The 23836-nt window shown below is 50.0% G+C and overlaps 1 protein-coding gene across 2 annotated transcripts in view; it reads right to left on the bottom strand.

Annotated features, from left to right (window-relative positions):
- Nucleotides 1-20769, bottom strand: part of BDKRB2 (bradykinin receptor B2) — a 35805-nt gene extending 15036 nt beyond the window's left edge. For both annotated transcript variants that reach the window (XM_012471280.3, XM_012471279.3), the window contains exon 1: nucleotides 20656-20769. The gene's annotated coding sequence lies outside the window, so the exon portion shown is untranslated. The remainder of the gene's footprint in view (nucleotides 1-20655) is intronic.
- Between the last annotated feature and the right edge of the window lie 3067 nt (nucleotides 20770-23836).

Here is a 23836-nt window from a genome sequence, read left to right as displayed (position 1 = left end):
CCTCAGGGCCTCAATTTCTCCATCTGTCAAATGGGATAATAATAGCACCTACTTTGTGGGGTTGATGTGAGCACAAAGTATGTTCATAATTGCAAATCCCTTAAACAATGCCTCACACGCTTCAAACACTCCGGAAATGCCAGTATTTCCTTTCTCTCTGTGTGATATCTGGTTTCCATCACAATTTTATTGGAGGAAAGTGTCCTGGTATTTAAGAAGAAAATGCCCAACCTACCCCACCCTCTCTTTTGCAGAGGGGAAAACTGAGGCCCTGAGACGTGATACAACGTCTACAGCCACACAGCAAGGCAGTGCCAGCCTGGAGGAAGAGCCCAGGCTTTGTTTATCTCTTGCTGGAGTGGCTTCTAAGGGTTGGACCCAGGTTAGAGGGGCTCACAGTCTGGAGCCAGGGCTGTAGCCCTGGGGGACACTCCCCAAGGGGCCTCTGACTTGAGCATAGGATTATTAGACTGGACATATTCCTCCCTCCTTCTTTCTTTCACCTTTGGAATTCTTTCCAAGTTAACTTTACAGAATCCTGGAGTATTAGTGTGGCAAGGGCTCTTGGACATTATTTCATTAGAACCCCTCATGTTACAGATGGAGGCCCAGAGGCAGAGGTAGGCATTCTACCAGGACACACAGCCAGTTTGGTGGAACCCAGGTCCTAGAATATTGGTATTCAGCCACTTTGCTTTTTAAACTCATCCTACAGTGCCCCATTGCAGGTGGAAGGCAGGGCGGTGTGTTAATATCGCCTGATTATCAAAAGTAAGATCTCACCCCAGACCGAGGCAGAGGGGTAGTGGGGGTGGAGAGTGGGGAGCTGACATCAAAGGTTCAGAGCAGTGGCCTTTGCGTGGTGCTCACGATGCCCTCATTCCACTTTCCTGTATGCCATGAATGTATACCAGGAAAAAATAGAAACGCTCACCAGAAAGCAAAACCAACAACCACATTTAAAGGAAGGCCGCGGGTCTGGAGGAGGGTGTGTTTCCCAGAAAAGCAATTCCTAAGGAACAGCTCAGGCTCGGAAGTGAGCCGTACTGGGTGTGCCCAGGAAGGTTGTTTCTTCCGCAGCCTCTCCAGCCCCCTGGCGGTCTCCGGTGTCCAGTGTCCCGGGGATGGCACAGGCCCCACTGGGGCGGGAGGGGAGGGTGGTGGGCGGGGTCTCTGCCTCAGCAGCTGCTGGCCCCGTTCCTCTACCACGTGCAAGCCTGGGCTGTGACCTTCTTCCCACCTAGCTCGGTATACAAAACAAGGGGGAGGAGACACAGTAAACAGAAAAGCTATGCAGAGAAAAAGGAATCCTGAACTGGTATGGTCCCTGCCCAGCAAGCAGGCCAGAGGAACAGGGGAGAACACCGAGTCTGGGACAGACAGAATTTTATCCCTATCTGCACAGGGTAATATCTGAGGTCTTAGGGCTTCCCACAACACACCCTGGGTTCCGAAGGGACCTATACTATTGCCCTTTTGGCTCCTGGGAGTGGCTTTCCTGCCCCTTTCACCCCTTCCTTCCTTCCTTCATTTTAATCCGTTCAGTGTGACACGGCAGCACAGGCCAGACATGGTGGGCAGGGCAAAAAAACTAGGATATCAAGCAACATCTTAGTGCCATCCTTCAAGGGCCGCCTCTGATCTCACCTCCTCTAAGAAGCTTTCCCTGACTTCTCAGCCAGCCGAGATCCCTCCCTTGTCTGAGACTATATAGCAAAGAGGAGTATTGCAAAGGAGTATTGTCTGGGAGTCATAGGCCCAGGACCAGGTGTGCCCTTGGGTAAATGCCTTGGCATCTCTGGGCTTTAATCTGCTCATTGGGAGAATGAGGGGTTGTAATAGATGATGCTGGAGACCGTTGTACAACCATGATGTCCTTAAAGAGGGGGAAGCAGTGAGCTCCCCATCCTGAGAGGCATGCAAGCAGAGGCAATGGGATCAGCACACTGAATTTGCAGAAGTTCAGCTCCTCACCCATTGGCATCCAAAGGCTCTTTTGGAGATGGGCAGAACAAGTCCGTCTTAGCAAGTTCCCCTTCACTGGGTGTGGCACAAAGGAGCTGGCTCCCAGCCTCGCTCCCTGTGGCTTCTGAAGACCCTGGGTCCTGGCTCTGACCTGTCAGTCCTGCTCACAGTCTTGCCCACATCAAAGCCTCACCCTAGCCATATGAACTTTGTCCTCAGTCCAACTCTGCTTGGGAGGTAGAGCCCCTTGGAACTGAGGGAGTCAACCTTCAGAATTCCAGAGCTCCTGGTTCTGCCAATGTTATACCTTTTCTAGAAAGGAGTGGGAGGGAAGCATCGTCCTTAGAGTTGATCTGCAGGAAAATGGGCCCAGAATCTCTCAAGATTGGAGAAGAAGAGAAGACAGGAAACGTTGAACCCTGAGCCCCAAGCAAGAATATTCAGGTCACGCCTGAACTCAGGTGTCAGATGAACTTGGGACATTTCTTGGCTTTGCCTCCACTGGCTGATGACCTAGGGCAGGTGACTTAACCTCTTGGTGAATAAGGATGACGTCCCTGGAGCAGGGGATTGGGAGCACTGTAACAATGTGCAAAGTGCCTGCAACATCTCTTCATTTCATTTATATTGTTTCCACATTTTAAAGTACATTACAGGTAAACCCCTGCAATATAGGGACTAATACGATCATCCCCATTTTGCAGATGGGTGAACAGAGGCACAGCTAGCAAGACTGGGGTCTATGTGTCGTGGTGTGGATAAGCTCCTGCCTAAAAAAGCTCCTCCAGCTTCTCCTGAGCTGCTCGAGGGACAATCTCATGCCTCATTCACCTTTGAGAGCCCTGGCGTGGTGCAGACTCCTGATAGACACTTTTAAAATAAATACCCCCGGGGTTTCCTCTTACTTGCCCGGGGCCTCATAACTCACAGGGGAGGGGTGGGAACTGGGACCTGGTACTTGGGTTCCTACTGCTCTGCCCTATGCCCCTGGGGACTTCTGGACAAGGGTGGGCTTCTCTGGGCTGACAGAGGAGACAGAGGCAGTGTTGTGTTGGTAAATGGTTAACAACTGGCTCTCTGGAAAAAAATGCCCTGACTGTAGCATTTGCACATTTCTATGGTATAAATACTCTTGCAGTGGCCAATTTCAAGTCCAGTGTAACGACTGGCTCTGGGCCTGGTTGGCCACCACAGTCCCAGGACCACCTCCGTGACTCCCTCCCTCTCCCCCTCCACAAAGGGCAAGAGCCCTTCCAATGCCTAATCATCCTTCAGAACCAGCCTGATGTCACTTCTCTAGGAGGCCTTCCCAGGCGCTGTAGAGGGTTCCCCTAGCCCCAGTGCTCCTGTCATGGCTATCAGCATCCCTTATGGAAACAGCACACTAAACCTTCTGTCTTCTCCCCACTGTAGCCCCACTTCTCAGCACTGGCCCTGGGCTATGACAGGGACTCAGGAAATATTTGTGGAAAGGACAAGTAATGATGCTGATGCTGATACTGACGGCAAATGCATGTATCATCTGCAATGTGCCAGTTCTACTCTCTTTTTTGGGGGGTTTGGGTCTTTTTTTTTGAGACAGGGTCTTGTTCTGTCATCCAGACTGGAGTGCAGTGGTGTGATCTTGGCCCACTGCATCTTCTGCCTCCCGGTTCAAGTGATTCTCCTGCCTCAGCCCCCCCGAGTAGCTAGGATCACAGGAGCATGCTGCCATGCCTTGCTAACGTTTGTTTTTTTAGTGGAGATGGGGTCTTGCCATGTTGGCCAGGCTGGTCTTGAACTCCTGGGCTCAAGTGATCCACCTGCCTCGGCCTCCTAAAGTGCTGCAATTATAAGAGTGAGCCACCGTGCCCGGCCATGCCAGCTCTGTTCTAGGCACTCCACAGATATTAACTCATTTAATCCCCACAACACTCTAGATGGATTTTTTGTTTTGTTTTGTTTATTTATTTATTTTTAGACAGAGTCTAGCTCTGTCACCAGGCTAGAGTGCAGTGGTGTGATCTTGGCTCACTGTAACCTCCATTCCCTGGGTTCAAGCAATTCTCCTGCCTCAGCTTCCCTAGTAGCTGGGATTAAAGGCGTGAGCTACCATGCCTGCTAACTTTTTGTATTTTTAGTAGAGACGGGGTTTCACCATGTTGGCCTGGCTGGTCTCAAACTCTTGTCCTCAGGTGATCCACCCGCCTCAGCTTCCCAAAGTGCTGCGATTACAGGTGTGAGCCACTGCGCCCAGCTCTAGATGAGTTTTTATGTCCTCATTTTGCAGATGGGAAAACCCAGCCTCAGTGAGTTAGTGGCAGAGCAGGAACGGGGCTCAGGATTCTCTCATGTCCTTGGGCTTCCCTTGTCCTGTAAGATGGGTGGGGACAGTAGGACTGCCCTCATTTTAAAAAGACAAAACAGGTTCAAATTCCAGTGAGGGACTTATGGACGTTTAGGTAAAGAGCCTTGGCTAAGGTCATCCCACTATTAAGTGGATGGGGATGTGGTAGAATTAGCACTTAGGGGTCTTAAGGGCAGAAGTGCTTTGTAAACCATCGAGCAGCACAGACACGCTAGAGCCAACGAAGTTGAAAGAATCTCACCATTTAGAGATTTTTAGTCCAAACTTTACTTAACAGGAAAGGAAACTAAAGCTCTGAGAGGGAGGTGACTTGTCCAAAGTCACGCATGAGCATCTCAACCCTGCCTCCTCCCCTTTCCAGTTCCACAGCGTCGCTCATTCTTTTTTTTTTTTTTTTTTTTAAGGATTCTAACAAGTAAAGTTTTAATTGTTTGGCAGTAGGCACTGCACTCAGAGCTCATGCCATGGTGGGTCTGCACGACAGTCCTTTCCCTGAGCCTCACGATTGTCCTGGAGGAACTTGTTGTGCCCATTTTCAGATGAAGGGACAGAGACTCAGCCAAGGGAAGTGACTGTTCCCAGCTCACATGCTCCTAAGTGGAGACCTAGGAGACCTCACATACAAAACCACCAGAGAGATGAAAAGAAGCGAGAGAAGCTGGGTTGATTGTGGTCAAGTGTGTAAGACAGACCTGGCTGGAGGAGCCAGAGACTGGGGCTCAGAAGGGGCTTAGGGATCTCTGCCTGATTTTTGGTCACTCAGCAGCTTCTTAGAGCCTGGGGGCTTCCTGGATGCATGGTCTGTCCCTGCCTTGGGGCTCCCAAGACAGGTGCCCTGGCTGGCCAAAGGTCAGCCTGGGGCTGGCACTACTGGGAGAGGGAGGAGGTGACAGCAAGCTCTGGGATAGACCCCCAGCTCCCCACTTCACCTCTCTGAACCTGGGCTTCCTCATCTGCAAAACGGGGACCCAGTTGTCATGATGGTGAAATGAGCTAGTGCCACCAGACGCCTGGCCCAGGGGCTGGCATGGAGCCAGCATCCATCCAGGGCAGCTACCTTCAGTGTTGCTACTGCTATTATTATTATTAGACTCGACAATGTGCCTTTGAGCAGGTGGCTTTTGCTCTTGGGGCCTCAGGTTCCCCATCTCTAGGGCAAAGGAGGGTGATAAGATAGGTTATTTTGTAAAATCTTCCAGCTGTGACGGTCTGCGACGACTGGCTTTCTTAAATCTGTTCATTCTGGTGCCAGGTGGGCCTCACCGTTGTAGTGACTTCCTATGAATACATATTGCAGTGTTGGTATTTGCACACGCACACACATAGACACACACATGCTGTCCTTTTCCTTCATACCACCCCGATTGTCACACACCGTCAGTCCCTTGAGCACAGAACAGGGTGTTCGCTTATCTGAGTCTCTGCTCCTGGGGAAGCATGGGTGGTCAGTGAATGTTTGCTGAGCTGAGTTGCCTTCAGCAGTAGTGAATTCCCTGTCACTAAAGGTATTCAAGTAAAGTCTAGGAAATGTTTCTGGTGAGTTTGGACCAAGATTTCTTAAATTCTATAGATTTAAGCCCCAGGACTATGTATGGGTGCCCCGCTCAATGCCACAGCCCCTCGCTCCTTGGCCTTTCTGATTCAAGATACACATTTTACATTTGTAGGCTGTGGGGCTACTGGAGGTGCCGAGAGTATATCAGATATGTGGGCTTGATTTTCCCTTCATCCTCCTACAGTGCTGTAGGAGCTTCTTCTCCTTCTCCTTTCTCCTCCTCCTCCTCTTCCCCCTCCTCCCCACTTCCTCCTTCTCCTTTCTCTTCTTCCCCTTCCCTTTCCCCTCTTCCTCCTCCTCCTTCTCCTCTCCTTCTCCTTCCTCCTCCTCCTCCCCCTCCCCTTCTTCTTCTGCTGGCTGCTCTTTCTTCTTCTTCTTCTTCTTCCTCCTCCTCCTCCTCCTCTTGTTTTTTCTTCCTCTTTTTTCTTCTTTTTCTTTTGTTGAAACAAGGTCTTGCTCTGTTGCTCAGGCGGCAATGCAGTGGTGCAATTATTCCTCCTCCTTCTCCTTCCTCTTCCTTCTCTTCCTTTTCTTTCTTCTTCCTCTTCTTTTTTCTTTTTCTTTTGTTGAAACAGGATCTTGCTCTGTTGCCCAGGCTGGAGTGCAGTGGTGCAATTATAACTCACTGCAGCCTCAGCATCCTGGGTTCAAGTGCTCCTCCCACCTCATTGTCCCAAGCAGCTGGGACCACAGGCTCATGCCACCATAGCTGGCTAATTCTTAAATTTTTTGTAGATATGGGATCTCATCCAGGCTTGTCTCAAACTCCTGGCCTCAAGTGACCCTCCTACCTTCATCTCCTAATAAGCTGTATTTGCGGGCATGCGCTACCATGCCTGGCCTACTTGCAGGGAGCTGGGAGGAACAGAAGAATTCTGTTCCCTGTTATGTAAATGCCCAGCCTCCAAGAACTGTGATTTGTAGCTCTGTTGGTAGGAGGGGTCTTGCAACCTGGCCCGGGGCAGTGAGGCCTTTGCAGACCCTGATGGAGACACAGGCTATATGGAGGGCTCTGGGGTTTGTCATTTCTGCTGCTACCAAAGGTGGAAAATTCCCACTTCCTGAGTTGAGATTGAGGAGGATTCTGACATGCATGAGCTTGCCTGCTTTCCTTGGTATTTCATTTTTGGAGCCATAAACAAAATCTTCCCAGATGCTCTGCTTGGCCCCAGTGAATCTGATCCTCAGGCCTGTGCCTGGCAGAGGGCATGCCACAGTGACTCATCCCCCTACTTGCTCTCTGCAGGAGCCGACACAGGGAGAACGGGAGTCACAGCTCTGTGTCTGTGCATACTGCAGGGTCCTTAACCTCTCTGAGCCTCAGTTTCCTTATCAGTAAGATGGGATTAATTATTAGTAGGTGCTCAATTCATGTTAGGGATGACTACTAATAAGAGTTTGCATCTGATAAGATGCCAGCTCCTCTGTCTCCAAGGATCCACCTTTGCTACCTGCTCCTGCTTCCTTCAGAAACGCCTGTAGTTTGCAAGTATTAATGATCCAGTTACAGACAGAGGGAGGAAGGCAGATGGCAGCTTCCAGTGTCTTCCCTGAACAGGGTCAGGCAGGAGGAGAGGATTTAGTGGCTCCCAAACCTGTCTCCAGATAATTTCATTTTTGGACAATTCAGTGAAGCAAATCCAGAACCTTTAATAATTACTTCCGCTTTTTTGTTTGACATTTTTGAAAAAAATCAAAAGGACAGGAAAAGCTTTATGCACAGAGATGCTCCTCATCATGTGGAAGAGGGACATAGGGGACAACCTAATGTTTAGGACGAGGGAACTGGTACACACACGGTCTTCTATCCATTCCATATGCATCAAGCAGACATGAGAAAAGGATGCTCCTTAGAGCTCACCAAGATTGAGAGAATGTTTCAAATAACATGTTAAAGGAACAAAAAGCTGGGTAACCAAACTGTATATACAACAAGCTTTAAAAGTCGAGAAGACAAAATACCAAATTATTACTGGTGGTGGTTGTCTTCCAGCACAGGATCATAGGTTGCTGTTGGGTTTTCTTTATTCTTTGTAGTGGTGTGCAAGTTTTCTATGAAGAACGTATATTGCTTTGGTAATAAGAATTTTTTTTTTTCTTGAGATGGAGTCTTGCTCTGTCACCCAGGCTTGGAGTGCAGTGGCGTGATCTAGGCTCACTGCAACCTCCACTTCCCAGGTTCATGAGATTCTCCTGCCTCAGCCTCCTGAGTAGCTAGGATTATAGGCACGTGCCACCATGCCTGGCTAATTTTTGTATTTTCAGTAGAGACAGGATTTCACCATGTTGGTCAGGCTAGTCTCAAACTCCTGACCTCGTGATCCGCCTGCTTCAGCCTCCCCTAAATGCTGGGATTACAGGCATGAGCCACTGCACCCAGCTGGTAATAAGAATATTTAAATAAGCCAAGTGTATGGAATAAATTATGGGTTTATTTATGTAAGAAAGATAATCAGTCAATTTGTTCTTAAAGAAAAGGCTTTGCTTACATATAAACTAGTAAATAAATGCTCAATCATGTTTGAATTTAAAGTAAAATGTTTAAACTATTTATGAACTGTTCGTTCGATGACATCCCATAGCACCCAACCACCCTTCCTCAGCAGGTGGAGTCAGCGGGCTTCTAATAACCTGAAAAAAATCCAGCAGCTGGGAGCCAGTGGAGAGAAGCTCTGGAAGATGGGATTTCCTCCCGGGCTGCAAAATCCACTCATTCTCACAAAAGGCAGCCTGGTTCCATAATTTGGTGTCCCGTGAAACAAAGGACGAGGACAGAGACAAACCCTTCCCCAGCCTCCAGCCTTCACTTTGACTCACATCTCTGCTGGCTGGGGTATGTTTTGAGTGACTTTTCACGAAGCTGCAGGCATGGCATTTTCAGGGCGCCCTCTCACATTTGAGCCTGTCTTTCTGCTGCCTTTTCTTGTGAAGAACCATTCAGCATCACACATGCTTCTCTCCCGGGTCTACAGCGGCTCCCCTGGTGACTCTGATGCATTCGCTGCTGCAGAGAAGCCTGAACCCAGCCTGTTTTTCTTGCTTTATGGATTGCCTGTCCCCGCCCCAACTCCCCAACCTCCAGTCAATCTGGATGTTTATAGTATTTCCTTTTTCTCTTTTCCACTCAAAAGTGCTGTCAGAGATATTTAGGGGACAGTGTCTCGTCTCACCCCTTTTCACAGCCCCTGAGCCGGGCAAGGTTCCATTGCATAGGCGAGGGTTTGGAGGCCGGAGAGAGGAGGGACTGGAACCACATCTGGGGATTTGGGGGCACCCCTGGCTCTCCCCGAGGCCATCCCGACTCTGGCATGTGAGGGAAACCTGCTATGAACGGAAGGAGCCTGGATGGAGGCGTCTCACCAGCGGTGTTCAATGCCAGCTCTGCTGGTTACTAAGGGCGGTACTGTAAGTGTGTGGCCGCTTGTCGGAGCCCGGTGCCCGCTTGTGGGATAAAGAGCATTGTCCCCGGCAGGAGGGCTGTTGTGAGGATCCAGTGTGATCATCCCTGGCACTCAGGACGCCTTCCTGTTGGTTCCCCTCTTATCTCAGGAATGACAGTCGCCTTCGCTTTTCCCCAAGTCCACAGATTGTTCTGTCAAGTGATGGACCCGGGGGCCCTCACCTCCTGTTTGGACTGTGGTGTCAGCCACAGAAGCCACAGTCCAAACAGACTCCCAGAAGATACGGCCCAGGCCACTTGCTAGGGAAATCCCCGTGTCTGCTACTCATCCTCATGGAAAACATGGGGACTGGGGAGGACTGGAGGGCAGGGAGTGAGGGGACATGCAGGACGCCCCTGTCACAGGGCGGAGGGCTCTGACTGGGGCTTTGGATCACTGCCCACCACGGGGAGGCCCAGGCCAGGGACTCAGGCTCCCACCCACCTCTCCACCCCAGCTCCTCCTTCCATTCCTGCCCCCTCCATTCCTGCCCCCTCCCTGCCCTGAAGCCCGGCTGGTCTCCCCAGCCCTGCCTGAGCAGCTGTAGGAGTTCCTGCCTCTAGGCCTTTGCTTATACAGGGAGGCAGGATGTGATGGGAAGACCCAGGCCAGCCTCCAGGGCCAGCCATTTCTCTAACTAGCTCTGTCTCCCCTCTAGGGACCATTTTCCCAACTGTCAAGTGGAGACACAATACCTACTGGGCAAGTTTAGCAGGGGGGATACTTGTGATCATTTGGGGGTGTCAAGGGTACCCTGGGGCTCAGTCCATAGCACTGGGCAGTCTCCCCTGCCCTTTCTCTCCACTGCATGCCCTCCCTCACTTAGGCAGACCCTCTACTTTACCTGGGTCTAGGTCCACCAACTTGAAAGCTGCCTGCCCACAATGACACATCAGACATTGTAGATGTGTCATAAGCTGGTGTAAGGACATGCAGGCAGCAGAGAGGCAGCTTGTGTGTGTACTCATGTGTGTGTGTGTATGTGTGTGTTTTGAGGTGGTCCAGATGGAGGCCCAGGAAGGAGAAGAGTGGAGATCCTGCCACATGGCTCCTGATGCTGAAGGCTTAGGGACAAACCATCAGTGTGACTGTCCCAGGGTCCTCTGGGGATGGGACTTGGGGTTACAGATTCAGAGAGCTGTGTTAGAACCATTGGGTCCCTGCCTGTCTCTCCCACCAGGCTCTCAGCTCCTTGTGGGGAAAGATCTCTGAGCTGAGGGGAGCCCTGAGCAGTCTCTCAGTGAATGGTTAAGGGAGAAAGGACTAAACCAGCTTCTTGAGTCTGGGCACAGTGTGGGCACTTTCATACACAGTCCTATTGTGTTGGCACAGCAGTAGTCTTTATCTCCTGATACAAATGAGAAAGGAGAGGCTCAGAGAGGTCAGTGACCTGCCCTGGGTTACTCTGCAAGTAATTGACATAGTAACCTAACCCAGGGCTGTTGGACAAGCGGGTCAGTTGGTGCCAATTTCTAAATATTGACTATTAAAAAAATACTGGTGGCAAAATGGCTAGCACATCTGTGAGCCTGCTTGGGTTGTGGGCCCGGACTGAGCTCCAATAATGGGTATGAAACAGAGATGGTAGAATCCCAAGTAGGGACCGTGGAATGGGGGAGGGGGTGTTAGCTCCTGCTATCCTACCTTTCTATAGCTGAGGCACCTGCTGTTCAGAGACACAGCATCATTAGCAAAACCCACTAAAGAACTGGGGCCAGGGTGGAAGGGAGATCTTTCCAGGGGTGCTGATGGAAACCCCTACTCAGGCAAGTCTTGCTTTCCAGGCATTCCCCCAATAAAGCCTGCACTGCTGTGCCCAACTTTGGCTGCAGGCTACTCTTCACTGCCCAAGTGAACAGCCACCCACGGATCTCTGTCCATCAACTTATTCTAATTCTCTGCCTAGCACATAGCACTTTCTGGGATTTTCCTTCTCCTGTCTGCTCTTCAAAGAGCCAGCTCTTGGCTTTTTCTTAGATGACCTACGGATATTAAACTTGTCATTTTTTTTTGTAATTCGTTTGTTTCTTCTACTTTTTTGGGGTCATTATTATCTAGTTTATTAAATTGCACATTTATTTATTTGCAATCTTTTTGGTTTAATAATTTAAAAATTTAAAGGTATGAATCTCCCTCTGCCTAGGGCTTTGGGTGCATCCCGTAAGTTTGGTAAGCAGTGTTCTTTTAGCTAATCACTTCTCAAATATCTACAATTTCAGTTTCGATTATCTGTCTCTTTGATGGCCTTCCTTTTGAGAAACAGTGCTTTCTAAAATTTTCAAGTAGTTTGTGCATTTTTAGTGTTTATATTTGGTGTTAATTTTTATGATATGGTCAGGTAATGGGTCCTGCAAGAGCTCTATATCTGGACTATGCTGAGTTTTTCTTTAGGGCTTAGAACATGATCAATTTCTGTAAATACTCCTTGAAATAAATATTCCAGGACTGTGTAAATTCTTTGCAGGGTACCCCGCGATATGTTCTGTTTCTACTCTTCTAATGCCTTAAATATTTAAAATTTTGACAATCATGTTAGAACCTGTATCCATTTATTAGCATCAAGAATAGAAAAATTGCAATTCTTCCTGATAACATAAAAACTTTAGCACACATCTTATTCTCCCCTCCCTTTCCCCTCTCACTTTCAGATGTAGTTGAAATAACATGAAATTTTCATTCCAGATTGTTACCAAATTGTCTTTTCTATTCCAACAGCCTTTCTAAACAGCTATGAAATTTCATAATCACATTACAATCAACTTATTAGTCATAACCTTAGACTTTAACTAGTTTTGTTAATCACAATAATTATTTTTATAACATCTCTTCCCTTTCTTGAATTATTAAATGTGATTAATTTCTCATTTGACTCAAATGTTTAATCAGGTAATTTTTTTTTTTGGAGACAGAGTCTTGGTCTGTCGCCCAGGCAGGCTGGAGAGCAGTGGTGCCATCTCAGCTCACTGCAACCTCTGCCTCCCTGGTTCAAGCAATTCTCCTGCCTCAGCCTCCCGGGTAGCTGACACTACAAGCACCTGCCACCATGCCCAGCTAATTTTTGTATTTTCAGTAGTGACAGGGTTCACTATGTTGGCCAGACTGGTCTTGAACTCCTGATCTTGTGATCCGCCCACCTAGGCCTTCCAAAGTTCTGAGATTACAGGCATGAACCACTGCACCTGGCCTAATCAGGTAATATTTTTTTTCAGAAAATATCCCTCTCCCCAATCCAGGATCTGAATTTGGGTGAGAAGAGACTGACGCTGGTCTCCCGCATCAGGCCTAGTGCTCCTGCATCAGGCCCAGTGCTCGGCACAGAGCCAGCCACAGGTAGCTGCTCAGTGAATGCACTTCCTCAAATAGTCACAGAATGACTAAGGACCCCTCCTTGCTGTGCTGGCTCCTGGGTGCGGGCACAAATGTGTCCATTGTTCCATTCTCTTCAGGCCCTCTTCTTCCAACCAGAGAGAGATATATAGGACAGACCCAGGCTATGGAAAGGGAAATGTGGAAGGGTTTTGTCTCCATTTTATTTCTATTCAAGTTTGTTTTGCTTTTTATATTTAGTTTTTTTGCATAGAGATCTGCATCCTCCTGGTAACATTTCGAGTACGAAAGGGAGTACAGTGAGGGGTAAGTCTCCCTCCAGGTCCTGTCTCTGCCTGTCTCCCCCAGAGACAGCCAGGCTCACTGGTGTCTCTGGTGGCTTTCCAGACATCTTCTGAGCTTTCAGGAGCAGATGTGCACATATCTGTGTGTAAGGACGCCTGCAGATGCATCCCAAATGCACCAACTGCCGTGTCCTCACCTCCCTGCATTCAGCAATCTGTCGACCCACCTTGTTTTTCAATGGCCTCACGGTGTTTCAGAACTGGGCTGCCCTGTTTTACATGGACCTCCACGGGGAGTTCCCAGTTTTCGTAGGTAGTTTCCAATTCTACTATTATTTACAGCTGAAGGAACGAAGGATCCAAGAGACCACATTGCTTGCCCTAGGTCACACAGCAGGGGAGGAGTGGGGTGGGATTCAATCCCTGTACCTGGCTTCCCAAAGAGGAGGAGCAGGAGGAGGAGGGAGAAGGGAAGTGGGTGGAGAGAGAAATCATCCTTACACAAGTCCATCTCCCTAATGTGCCCAAGCTACAGTTCATTTGAGGAGTCCCCCATATCTTTCACTATTTTTGATTATCACCAATGATCAGCACTGACCCCTCATCTGCATGCAGACCCTAGCCTGTGTGTAAGCACACCTGTAATAGGTGTGCAGGCCCTTTCCTGCTTCCCTGCTGTGTTCTTGTATTCTAGCCATTGCTTTCTGGATCTTTCTGTTCAAAGAAGACCCAAGAGGTCCCTTCTCTCACCTCTCACTTTGCTAACTGGCCAGTGGGCTGCAAAGTGGGGGTGATGCACCCAGGTGCAGCTGTGCATGTATGAGGTGCAATCGCCAAGGCTCCGGGAGGACTCCAGAGAGCCTCTCTCTGTGGTCAGGGAGTGACCCCTGAACTCTGAGAGCACAGCAGGTGCCAAGCATGAGGCTGGGTGCTAGGGACTGGGGGAGAGGCCAAGTCTTTTCCCTCAAGCATCTTCCCGTTTAGTAGGAGAGGCAGGGCATAGCCTGACACTTCCTGAAATATTTGGGCCCAAATCTACCTTGAAGGGAGCTGGCTGTGAGCTGTGCGCATTTAACAATCTGTCAATTTAAATTTTTGTGGAGATGTGCAATTTGCTAATAGTTTGGAGCAAGGAGGGTTTCTGTCCTTTCCCGAGGCAACTGGCATATGAGCGCAGGTAACAAAGAGTGAGGAACAGGTTTGGGAACCCCAAGTCTCTTGGCTGGTGGGACTAGGAGGAAGGGCCTGAGGAGAGTGGCTTTTGGGTCCAGGGCAGATCAGTTGCTAAGGTAGCTTGTTTCACAGTGTAGCCCACCTGTCTGGAAATCCCCAGAGATATTGGCATGCCCCTGGGCACTGTAAAGGAAAATAGAAATCTCGAGATCCCCAAACTCTTTATGCCAAAGGGAAAGTTAAGCCTGGAGACTGAGTCAGGCAACATTATCACCCTTCTAAATGACAGCTGTTACCCCACAACCTTAGACCTTAGCCAGACCCCCACAGAAAGGAAAAGGCCTCGGATATATCCCCATGACTGCCCCCACAAATCGTTCTTTGCTGGGCGAAACCTTTCAAGATGTGAATCTTAATGTAAAACAAGGACACAGCAATTGTAACTAGAGGTCCGCAATCCAAGCCTAGCTCCTCACACTGACATCTGTCAGATTCTCACTGACGTCTGTCAGATTCACACTGACGTCTGTCAGATTCTCACTGACGTCTGTCAGATTCTCAATGACGTCTGTCAGATTCTCAATGACGTCTGTCAGATTCACATTGACGTCTGTCAGATTCTCACTGACGTCTGTCAGATTCACACTGACGTCTGTCAGATTCACACTGACGTCTGTCAGATTCTCATTGACGTCTGTCAGATTCACACTGACGTCTGTCAGATTCACACTGATGGTGCTGATCTTCCCAGGCACTGCACAAAACAAGGCAAGGACGAGATGAGATCAGTCCTCCCTCTGCCTCACCACTCCCTACATGCTTTCTCCACTTTGAGGACATGGTCTAAATACAGTGAAAGAAAAATAAAATTAAAATCCCAGGACCCAGACTCAGTAAGTCCTAGGGAAAAGTCCAGCTGGGAGCCAAGTCATGCAACCTGCCTCCCCTTTTGTGTCTAAATGGATAAGACACATTTTTCTCCCAGTGAAATTCCTTGTGGGTCCCAAGATCTTTACCCACAAGTTGCTCTGTTGTATTTCACCCTCATGATATAAATTAACAGCTTATCTTCACAAGTATGGGACAAAGGATAGAACCAAAAGTCATCCCTCTGCTCACCTGAGACAAGCACATATCTGACTGCTTCCTATACACTACGATGATGATTTTTATTATTTTATTTTTATTTTTTTGAGAGATGGAGTCTTGCTCTGTCGCCCAGGCTGGGGTGCAGTGGTGCGATCTTGGCTCCCTGCAACCTCCACCTCCTGGGTTCAAACGATTCTCCTGCCTCAGCTTCCCAAGTAGCTGGGACTACAGGCATGCACCACCATGCCTGGCTAATTTTGTATTTTTAGTAGAGACAGGGTTTCGCCATGTTGGACAGGTGGTCTCGAACTCCTGACCTCAGGTGATCCACAAGCCTTGGCCTCCCAAAGTGCTGGAATTACAGGCATGAGCCACCATGCCCAGCCCTATGATTATTTTATCTCATATAAAAATGCAGATTGACTAGCCCCAGGTGAATGTGTAATTGATGATTCCTCTACCTGCTTCTTCAACATGAAAAATGTGCATTCAGTGAAGTTGATCAAAAGGCTCAAAGGAGTGCAACTGCTGGCCTCTTTTTTTTTTTTTTTTTTTGAGACGGAGTTTCGCTCGTTACCCAGGCTGGAGTGCAATGGTGCAATCTCGGCTCACCGCAACCTCCGCCTCCTGGGTTCAGGCAATTCTCCTGCCTCAGCCTCCTGAGTAGCTGGGATTACAGGCACGCGCCACCATGTCCAGCTAATTTTTTTTTTTTTTTTTTTTTGTATTTTTAGTAGAGACAGGGTTTCACCATGTTGACCAGGATGGTCTCGATCTCTTGACCTCGTGATCCACCCACCTCGGCCTCCCAAAGTGCTGGGATTACAGGCATGAGCCACCGTGCCCGGCCACTGCTGTCCTCTTTAGCTCCCTCCCCCTTTTCTCTTCTCTCTTTCCCCTACTGTCTGCCCTTTTCCCTTTAAATAGCAAAGCTCTCTCTTTGGAATAAGCATGGGCCAGAGATGTTTCCTGTGGTTTTGTGTCCCTCTTTCCTGGGTATGCCCTTAACCTTGACAAAATAAACTTCAAAAATAATGGAGACTCACCTCAGTCAGTTTCTCTTTGATTTACAACACTAAGCCTCGTGAAAAGCTCTTTGGAGAGCATAGGCCACATATGTTTTTTGTGGCTCATGTTTTTCCCAGGTGCGCCCTCAAACTCTCGATAAATGTTGATTGAGGTTTATCAACTCAATAAACCTCGATTGATTGAGACTTGCCACAGTCTGTCATTTTGGTTAAGAGCACCCAGACCTCAAATCACAGTCTCCAGAGCAGGGCTGCAGCACCTGCGTGGGTGACCAGCCTGCAGGTGTTTCTCATATACAACAAAGTTTGGTCTTTCTCCGGCAGACTGCCCCTGCCACTGGAGTGTGACCACTTAGGAAACCCACAGGGAAGAGGAGAAGCGACCTCACGACCATGACAACAACCACAGAAGCGACGGGGCTGTGCTGGAGCCTGGCACTTCACAGTTCACAGCACCCCACGGACATCCCCGCAGGCACTGCTGATTTCCAGATGTTGCTCAGCTGGGCCAGTCTCTGTGCCGTGCCACTGCCCTTCACCAGTGGCACAGATCAGAGAGGCTCAGTAGATGGGATGGGACAGGCCAGAGTAAATCTAAAGTTTGAGCCCTGAAGAGAGGCGTGAGAAGGACTCTTGCTGTCACTACCGACAGATGCATTGCCTGGACACAGGAGCGTGTGCACGTCAGAGGGGGCTTTTCTCTGGACACCCTCGAGTGGCCGTGGCCTTACTGCAAGGCAAACCAACCTCTGTGACTGTCCCAGGCTCCCGCTCCTGACTCCGTAGACCGTCCCTCTGGTACCTGAGCACCTGCAGTATGCCTGACACCCCTTTTCACTACACCAGCACAATCAGAGATAGGCCTCCCAGTGGTCCTCAAAAATAGAATGATGATCCCCATTGTACAGGAGAAGAAACTGAGGCTCAGAGAACTTTCCTCGTCAGTAAGTGACACGGTTGGAATTCAAACCCAAAGCTATGTTTGTTCCAGCCTGCTTTATGCTGTGATGACCTTTTTGGAATGTGTGTGGGGAAGGGGAGCTACGCATGTTTCTAGCCTCCAGAATCCTCCAGAATCCTCCAGAGCCCATTGTGATGAAAGAGTCAACGAAATACTTCACGCCTTGGGTTTGTTCTAGAAAGCAACCCTGGGGTGGGTGTTTTGGGGAAGCAGAGCCTTAGGTCCCCATGAAAACCAGAGGGGCTCAGAAGACGAATTGAGGATTTAACACTTTTCATGGAGGCAGATTTAGTAGCTGTGGTTATTTAGCTCAGAGAGAAGCAATAGGACTAGAATGGTACCAACCCCAAGGAACAGAAAGTGGACCCATTGCTCAGTGGGGGACAGCTGAAGGAAGAGCTTTTAAACAGTAGAACTCTCCTGAGATGGAATGGGCTGCCTCTCAAAGTAGTGAGCTCCTCATTCCGGGAGGCATGCATGCTAAGATGGATATTCATGGGGCAGGGGATCCCTGGACTGAGTGGATGTCAGAAGTGATGCATCTGGGGCCTCAAGTCTTGGCAGGTCTGATCATTTGACTCACGACCCTGAAGTACTGCAATTGTCCTAAGTGCCTTCTGAATCCTCAAAGCAACATGCAGACCTGCTCTGTGTGCTGCTTTTTTTTTTTTTAAGAGCAATTTTAGATTCACAGCAAAATTCAGCAGAAAGTGTGGAGACATACCATATATCCCCTGCACCCACACATGCATAGCCCCCCATTACTGACATCCCCCTCCAGAGCAGTCCATTTGTTGTAATTGACAAACCTGCATTGACAGGTCATCATCACCCAAAGTCTGTAGTTTTCCTCAGGGTTCACTCTTGGAGATGGACATTGTGTGGGTTTGGACAAATGCATAATGATATGCATCTACCATTATAGTATCACACAGAAGTCCTGCTGCCCCAAAAGCTCTCTGGGCTCCTCCAGTTCTCCCTGCCCCACCCCCACCCCTCACCAACTCCTGGCAACCACGGATTTTTTTTGTTGACTCTCTCCATAGTTTTGCCTTTTTCCAGCATGTCACATATAGTTGAAATCATACAGCATACGCCTTTTCAGAGCGACTTCGTTTACTTAGTAATAGGCTCTGTGCGCTTTCTTATTGTCTGTTATGTGAGCAATATTTATTTATTCATTTAACTATTCAGCATTTCAGCAAACACTGACCCTTGTTGGACTAGGCATCGTTTTAGTGCAAAGGAGCCCACTGTGAGTGGATAAACGAGGCCCCTGCTTTCATTTTGAAAACCAGAGTCCTCTGCTACTGTGATCTGAATGCCTGTGTCTCTCCAAAATTCACCTGTTGAGACTTAATCCCCAAGGTGGTGATATCAAGAGGTGGGGCTTTTGGGCAGTGATTAGATCATGAGGTCCCCCTCCTTATGAATGGGATTGGTGCTCTTTAAAAGAGGCCTGGGAGAGCGTGTTCACCCCTTCCACCATATGAGGACGCATAGAAGGTGCCATCTGTGAGGACTAGATCCTCACCAGACATGGAATCTGCCAGTGCCTTCATTTTCGGCTTCCCAGCCTCCAACACTGTGAGCAATAAATGTCTGCTTTTCAATAAATCACCCAGTCTGAAGTATTTCTTATAGCAGCTCAAACAGACTATGACATCGGACAAGTCTTCAGGGTTCCCCTGCCCTGCCCAGGTGGGCTCCTCCCTGACCACAAGCAGCACAGGTGAGGGGCCACCCCCACGTTACCTCTAGAGTCCCCGAACTTGTTACCGAGTCAGTCACTGTTAGCAGAGACCATGAAGCGCAGCTATTAGGTTGGTGCAAAAGTCATTGCGGTCTTTGGCATTACTTCTAATGGCAAGAACCGTGATGATTTTTGTGCCCAACTAATATTTTCACTGTTGGGTCTCACAGGCGGGCAACGACCAAATTCGAAGTCCTCAGACCCTCTGTGCAGGCCTAGCCATGGGAACCTCCCCGTTTGCAAAGGAGGGAATCCCAAAGAGACAATCTCAAAGAGACTGAATCCCAAAGAGGCTGAGGCATTTCCTGGGACACTGAGTGAAGGGCTGGCTGAGACTGTGTCCCCGCTCTGAGACTCAGTTTCCTCATCTGTGCAGTGAGAGGCTTGGGGTGCAGGGTTGCAGGGAGAGCTGGGATGAGGCCTGGGGTCCTGCATGTACGTGGGGACAGCACGCATGCTTCCTCATTTTCACCCAAAGACGCCTTCTCCTGGCTGTCCCACGCTCCCACCCCAAGCAGGGAAGCAGCAAATGCTTCCTCCAAGCTTGTGGAACTCACATCTGTGGAATGTCTCTTGCTGCTCCCAGGGCCAGAAGGACACAGCACCCAGGCAGCAACTGTTAGCAATGTCCTCTGAGGTCGCTCACTTGTTCCCCCACTGCCTAAGCCCTTCTCCCACTCAGAAATGGAATAAGAGGGGGGTTGGCCCAGGAGCCCCCCATCACCCCACACCTGTGCCAGGGCTGCCACTTCCTGCAGGCTGGGGAGCCACAGGCGGCCTGTGACTCAGTGAGGCACATTCTGACCTGCCCGAAACAGCAACACGCGCTGCCCACCCCCACCCAGGCTTCGGAAGTGACCTACTCGCAGCAATTCGAATCACGGCTGCCATTTATTTAGCGCCTATGACATGCGTGGTACTGCGCCGGCAAGAGCCCACCTCTATCTTTGCATAAAGACGAACTGCCAGGTCTTCTTTATGGCTCAGGAGACAGGAACAAAATGATTTGCCCAAAAACATCACCCATAGGGTGAGAGCAGAGCTGGAACTCCAACCCGGGCTGGATGCAGAGCCCGTGCTCAGAACACCTGCACCATCCTACCCTTCTGCTCCGGTCAGCCAGGACCATGGGAAGAGGGTCGCTAAAACCGTCAGAGATAAATCACTGTCACTTGCCTCCTGGAGGCACATCAGCTAGCATTCACAAGCCCCTCCTGTCCACTTCTCATTTCACCCTGCCATCCCCAGAGAGCCAGCAAGCAGGCTGCTTTGCAGACAGATAAACCGAGGCTCAGAGAGGTTGAGTAGCTTGTCCAGGGTCACACAGGGCCAACGAGCGGCACAGTCGTGAGTGAAAAGCCAGGTTCTGGAGCCTCCAGCCTGCACCCGTCCCAGCTGCACCACGCCTCGCTGCTTTACTCCAGTGTCCACTCAAAGTACGTGAAAATCCAGTCACGGAATCCCTCACACACACTAGACACACACAAGCCTCTCTGTCACCTTGATTCAGAGAAGAGACGCCTACAACAGACTAACAGGGCAATTCCTCCTGCTGGGAACCCTTCCGCCATCGCCTGTCACACCTCCCCTCCAGAAGGAAGGGAACTTTTCCCAACTCCCCTCCACCAGAGGGAAGCTTCTCCCTGCTGCCTGCCCTCCCTCCCTCTGTGCTGGGACAGCTTGTCCTCCCAACAAAGGTGAGGCGGCTGGACCAACCCCTGCCCGGCACCCACCTTCTCTGGAGCAAGCGGCATGGACACTTCAGTCGCTCCCGGGGTACTGTGGGGCAGCCTGATGTCCCCACCGTCCCCACCCCTCCTCGGAGACCAGAAGCCAGAGCTGGAGTGGCGGCGGGAACAGCTCATCTTTCAAGGGCTGGGTGGTGATGTCATCAGCCTCCTGGGCACTTCCCCCTCCGCCTCCAGCCCAGCTATGCGCCCTGCCCAGCCCGAGCCAGGCTGGCTGTGGGCCCAGGATGGCTGTGGCCACCTCCGTCTCCACTCTGCCACCTTTTGAGCCCTGGGGACCGGTGAGGCTCTTGGAAGATTTTCACGTTTGTGCAGCCCGGCTGCCCATTAGAGTCGTGGGGTGGCAAAAGCGTCCCTCCCGGCTGACTACAAAGTGGCCTGTAAAGCACCACGTGAATAACATTTATTTCTTATCATTATTTATTTTCCTGAGGTGGTTGTTTTGTGTCTGAGCTTTGGGTGTAAACAGTGGGCGTTTATGCAGAAGGTGTAAACAGAGGGTGGCCAGGTGGGCAAGGGGAGTCCTGGGATTTCTTTGTACGCCCTGTACGGCTCCCAAGGGCGACAGTGGCCGAAGTTGTCCTGTTTCCTGGGGAGGGGTGTTTGCACTCCCCTGAGACACACGGCCATTTCTTCGGAGGTGTTTGGTGATGGTTTCCTCCCATGTCAACACTCAGACTGGCTTTCTCGGTTTTGCTCAAAGTCTTACTAACAATCCGCAGCACTTAACACTCCCGGGGCTGAGACGGTAGGAGCTGGAAAGGGCAAGGACTTCCCTTTCTCCTTCCCCTTCCCTTCCCCTTCCCTTCCCCTTCCCTTCCCCTTCCCCTTCCCTTTCCCCTTCTCCTTCCCCTTCTCCTTCCCCTTCTCCTTCCCCTTCCCTTCCCCTTCCCCTTCCCTTTCCCCTTCTCCTTCCCCTTCCCCTTCCCTTTCCCCTTCTCCTTCCCCTTCTCCTTCCCCTTCCCTTTCTCCTTCCCCTTCCCTTTCCCCTTCTCCTTCCCCTTCTCCTTCTCCTTCCCCTTCCCCTTCCCCTTCCCCTTCCTCTCCTTCACCTTCCCTTTCCTTCCCTTCCCTACCTTTCCTTTTTTGCTTTCCTTTCCTTTGCTCTTCTCTTCTTCTTTTCTTTTCTTTTCCTTCTCTTTTTTTGAGATGGAGTCTTGCTTTGTTGCCAAGCTGGAGTGCAAGGGGCGCGATCTCGGCTCACTGCAACTTCTGCCTCCTGAGTTAAAGCGATTCCCCTGCCTCAGCCTCCCAAGTAGCTGGGACTACAGGTATGCGCCCCCATGCCCAGCTAATTTTCTGTATTTTAGTAGAGACAGGGTTTCACCATGTTGGCCAAGATGGTCTCGATCTCCTGACCTCATGATCCGTCCGCCTCGGCCTCCCAAAGTGCTGAGATTACAGGTGTGAGCTACCGTGCCCAGCCTGGGACTTTCAAAACATTTTATTTTAAGTCTTAAAACCCTTCCTTCAAAAGAGAACAGATGAGTGGGTCCAGTGGACCTGGGGAAGAGATAGGAGGGCCAGAAGACCTCCCTCCAGCCCGTCAGCTCCCCTCCCTGTGGCTTGATTCATATCAAGTCTACAAACCAGTGAGCAAGTTTGATCTCATCATCATGAAGACAGGGAAACAGAGTCCCTGATAAGTTTATGGGAGGCTGCATGGGGCCTTTCCTGACACCCCTGGTCCTGTCCACACTTCTTGCCTGCCTGTTTCCTACCACACCTGGGAATTTTTCTTGGTGGACTGAGAACACCAAAAGGCAGAGACCCCGCCTTACTTATTGCTATTTATCACCCGGCACGTAGGAGGCGCCCTCTGCATGGAGCACAAGCAGTCTCTGGGAAAAGTGCCCAGGTTGAACCGCACTGGGGTGAAGGAAAGACCGGGCCAAACAGAACAGCATAGAAGTGGGCTGTAGACATATATGTGCATGTTTGTTTATGAATGTCCACCCTCTACCCTGATGTTTCAGAACATTCTCTCCACATGTCTGTGTGAGGCACAGCTTCCGGGAAGGCCTCCAGGAGTGGGCTGTGCTTTTGTCCAGAACGCCACAGTACTGACCAGAAAGCGACTCCCTGGTCACACACGTCAGACAGATCAGTGGGAAAACTGGAATGCAGGGTCAGAGGGTAAGTGCTGATTTGGGGTTCATGGCAAAACCCATGCAGAGCCTGGTTGGTGCTAATGCCCACATCTAAGAACTCTGTAGACCCTCTGCATCCCCAAAGCGCCTCCCAGCCCATGTGCCGGTGACTGCCATCTCTAGCCTGCCTTCTCTACCTCAGTCTCCCTCCCCAGAGACCTCCTGCACAGCCTTCGGGGGCACTGTCCTCTGGCACAGGCGTGAGCCCCCAGCCCTGGCCCCTCACGGCTGCTAGCTGCCAAGTGATCTCTGTGCCAGGCCCTACGTAAGCACATGACCCTTCACAACAGCTGGGTGAGATGGTTACCAGTCAGTATCTCCTACAAATGGGGAATCAGAGGCTAAGAGAGGTTACTTAACTTGACCTAAATCCCGCAGATTGGAAATAGCAGAGCCAAGAGTTGCACCCAAGTCTGACTCCATAGCTGCATATCTTCCCTTCCCCCAAATGAAAATGCAGCTTTTTAAAAAAGGTGATCACGGCCAAGCATGGTGGCTCATGCCTGTAATCCCAGCACTTTGTGAGGCTGAGGCGCACGGATCATCTGAGGTCAGGAGTTTGAGACCAGCCTGGCCAACATGGTGAAAACCCCATCTCTACTAAAAATACAAACATTAGCCAGGCGTGATGACATGTGCCTGTAGTCCCAACTACACAGAAGCCTGAGGCAGGAGAATTGCTTGAACCTTGGAGGCAAATGTTGCAGTGAGCTGAGATCGCACCACTGCACTCCAGCCTGGGCTACGGAGCAAGATGCCATCTCAGAAAAAAAAAAAAAAAGAATTTGATGCCAAGTTTCTGTGTGTTTACATATATTCATTATATAGTGTTATATATGTCTATACTTCAATATATCCCTCTGTACATGCACAGGATCATATTATATATGCTGTTGTTGTAAATGGAATTTCTCCCTTCTCTATTGCTGTTTCTTCTTGCACTGCTCCGCCTCCAGCCACCATCACTTCCTGAGCATTCACCAAAACCCATGACAGCCAGGCCAACTGTGAATTTA

This window comes from Aotus nancymaae, unplaced genomic scaffold (assembly GCF_030222135.1).
Source record: "Aotus nancymaae isolate 86718 unplaced genomic scaffold, 86718_ANA_hifiasm-v0.15.2.pri h1tg000011l, whole genome shotgun sequence".
Lineage (NCBI taxonomy): Eukaryota > Metazoa > Chordata > Mammalia > Primates > Aotidae > Aotus > Aotus nancymaae.
The sequence above is the reverse complement of the archived record's forward strand: the minus strand, read 5'-3'. Positions and strand labels throughout refer to the sequence as shown.